Source organism: Sciurus vulgaris (assembly GCF_902686455.1).
Source record: "Sciurus vulgaris genome assembly, chromosome: 16".
NCBI classification, from domain to species: Eukaryota; Metazoa; Chordata; class Mammalia; order Rodentia; family Sciuridae; genus Sciurus; species Sciurus vulgaris.
Window position 1 is genome coordinate 1,754,658 of NC_136477.1, and position 3,358 is coordinate 1,758,015.

The following is a 3,358-nucleotide window of genomic DNA, read 5'->3' on the forward strand; positions in this document are numbered from 1 at the left end:
GCACCACGCCCACTGCGTGAGCATCCTGTTGCACGGGCTGGGCGGCGTCAACACTGGCCATTTATTCTCTCTCAGCTCCAGAGCCAGAAGTCCAAGGTCAAGGCGTGGGGAGACTGTCCCAGGCCTTCTGCTGTGTGGTGGCCGTCTTCTCCCTGTGCAGCATGTCCACTTGCCTCTGCGTGTCTTGGCCTCTGGGTCCACTCTGTCCACACCCCCCTTTCTTGGCAGTGCTGGGGTGGACCCCGCGCCTCCCACATGCCAGGCAAGCACTAACCATCGGGCCACACCCAGCCCAATTTCCCTTACGAGGATACCAGCTGCGCTGGGTTCAGGGTCCACCTAGTGACCTCATCGTCCTTCTGTTGGCAAAGACGTGTTTCTGTGAAGTAATGGGGTGTCGGAGCCTTGCGGCCTCAGCGGGGACGCCGTCTGCCCACGGTGCCCTTGCACAGAGGCCCACACTCGCAGACCAGAGGTCCTGTATGGTTCTTTCCTCATTTTCCCGCCGATGACACAGGCCTTGGCCCACAGTAGGGGCTCAAAACATACTCAGGAATCAAAGCGCACACAGCCAGGGCCAGTGCCCTCAGCTGCCCTGGGCAACAGACACCTCCAGTGGGGCTGGCCACGCAGGCCCAGCTGGGCCAGGTCAGGAGGGAGGTGGGGAGCAGGCGGGGGGGCCCCTGGTCCTTCCCACCCACCCAGAGGGTTCCCGAGGTCTTGCCTGTGAGAGGGACAGTGGAGCTGTTGGGGTGCAGGGAAGCACCCAGGCTTTGTCCAGAGTGGTAAGGGGACATGGTGGCATCCCCCTCCACCCCTGGTCCATCCTGTGTCTTCTGCAACCTTTTTTAAAATTATTATGGTGATCTTTGTTGGCTTCTGCAGTCCTGGGGTGGAGCCCGAGGCCCGGGCCATGGGCAGGCAGGGACCACTGTGCCTGCTCCAGCCCGCCTCTGCCCCACGTCCTGGTCTCAGACTTGGGGGCAGATGGAGTCCTTGGGCACACCCGCCATCTGGCAGGTTGCTGGGCGTCCCAGGAATCCCTCCTCTGCACGGGACCCCAGCTCCCCTTTTCTAGGAAGCAGGGGATCCAGAGGCACCAGGCAGGCGTTCCCTGACCTCCCCACAGCCCTGTCCCCTGAGGCCCCCCTCGAACCTCCACCGAGTCAGCCCTGGCCCTGAGGCCCCGAGCCCCGCGGCCCTCAGCTCCTAGCTCTCGTCCATGGGCCCCTCCGCCTGCTGGCCTGCTGACCCTTCCTCTCCAACCTCTCCCGGGTGTGGCCTCTCTGCTAGGTTCTGATCCTCGCGGTGCTCAGCCCTGCGGTGGGGGAGGCGAGGGAAGGGTGCAGGTGGTTTATTTGGAGGAAGTGGGGTTCTGGGATTCTGCAAGGAGGGACCTCAGTGTGCCCAGTGTAGTGCAGTCCACCATACAGATGTGTGCATCTCGTGACAAACAGCTTTGCAAATTCCAGGGACCCACTTCCACCAGGACTGCCACCAGAGACCCAGAATGACCCATAGTGACATTGGGCTGAGGGCTGCCTCCTCTGCCCAAGGGTGCTGGGTGTCACAGCCACACCAGAGCTGTGTCTGGAGGAGTGGCAGGGGGTTTCCTGGGGGGGGGGGCTCCTCCCTGTTCTTCCCCTATATTGTTCCCACCCACCCCCTCCTCCTGGGGCGACTGTTCCCAGGCTCTGGGGGTGAGGGGCACTGAGGGACGGCAGGCAAAGACCCTCGTGCACACTTGGGTGTGCCAACTGCAGATGGGAGCCCACATGTAGGAGCAAGGCTGCATCACAGGTGTGGGGCTGGGGCGCTGTTTGTACACAGCAGACACATCATAAATGCCTATTGGATGGCTGCACAGCATGGAAGTGCAGAGTTCAGTCTTACAGGGAGGGGCCTCCACAGAGCTTCGGGTCTGAATCTTGTTTCTGCCATTGACTAGCCTTGGCGCCTCGGCAGGCGTGACTCAGTTTCCCCGTTCATACAAGGGAAAGCGGGTGGTCCTCCCACTCGCCAGGGGAAGCCAGTGTGTGTGCACAGGGATCTGCGAAGCGCGCCGTCTGGAGAGCGCTCATTACTGCTCCTCCACCGCACCCTCTCGCCAGATTCGGTTGGGAGGGCGCGGACCAGGCCCTGCCTAGCAGGAGTCCCGGCTTCCCCTTCCTTAAATTGGATAATTGGAGACAGAGGCGGCTGCGCGCGAGAGATCCCCAGGTCGGCGAAGTGCCGGGACTTGTCCCCTCGTTTCCCACCTTAGGAGCCCCCGACTCTCACCAGCGCCTCCTCGGGCGCGTCCTGGGCGCTCAGCGCCAGCTGTCGACCCCTCCCGTGCTCGGCTGTGCCAGCCTCCCTCTGGTGCCCGCCAGGCGCGGTGTGTCTGCGGCCGCCCGTCGTGGGGGGGTCCGCGCCGGCGGCGGCCCCGGCGGCGTCTCCCTCCCCCAGCCCCTGGCGGCGGGCGGCCGGGCCGAAGGCGGGGCGTCTGCACAGACCCTCCTTTTGTGAGCGGCGCCTTCCCCGGGCGGCCTGGCGCGCAGGGCCCGGGCACTGCGCCAGCGCCCGGAATAGCCTCCCTGCCCGCCGCCCGCCCAAAGCCCCGGCGGAGCCGCCTGACCTGCCCGGCCGGGCGCGGGGGAGAGCGCGGCCGCGCGGCGTGGAGCCCGGTTTCGTGCTCAGCCGCACGGTACTGTGGCCGCCACCTAGAACCTACTGTGTGCAGTGCCTCTCCTAAGTACAAACACCCACTGTGTGCAGACCCCTGAATGTGTGGAGGGTCCACTGTGCACAGCCCCTTTCTAGCATGCAAGTCCTACAGTATGCAAACATCCACATACTACATGCAACACCTACTGCATCCAGGTGCAAGCTCCTGCAGAGAGCAGATGCCCTCAGGCATGCAAACACCTAGTGTGCCCAGACCCTGACACTGAAAGGCCCGCTGTACACAGGCAGACCTTAAATACCCACAGTGGCCCAGCTGCTGGCCCATGCCTGTCATCCCAGCGGCTAGGGAGGCTGAGGCAGGAGGGTCTTGAGTTCAAAGACAGCCTCAGCAAAGTGAGGCACTATGCAACTCAGTGAGACCCTGCATCTAATAAAATACAAATAGGACTGGGGATGTGGCTCAGTGGTCAAGTGCCCCTGAGTGCAATCCCTGGTACCACTTCCCCCCAAAATACCCCTGATGGAGACATCCTGTACTTTCAAACAGCCCCCTCTCTGCAGGCTCACGTGGGTAAAGCCCTCCACACAAGCACACCTGCGTTCTGACACGCTCCACGCTGCACATGTTTCTCAGTTCCGAGGCTCACTGTGGGACTGGAGCACAGTTCAGCAGTAGGGTGTGGGCTGTGCA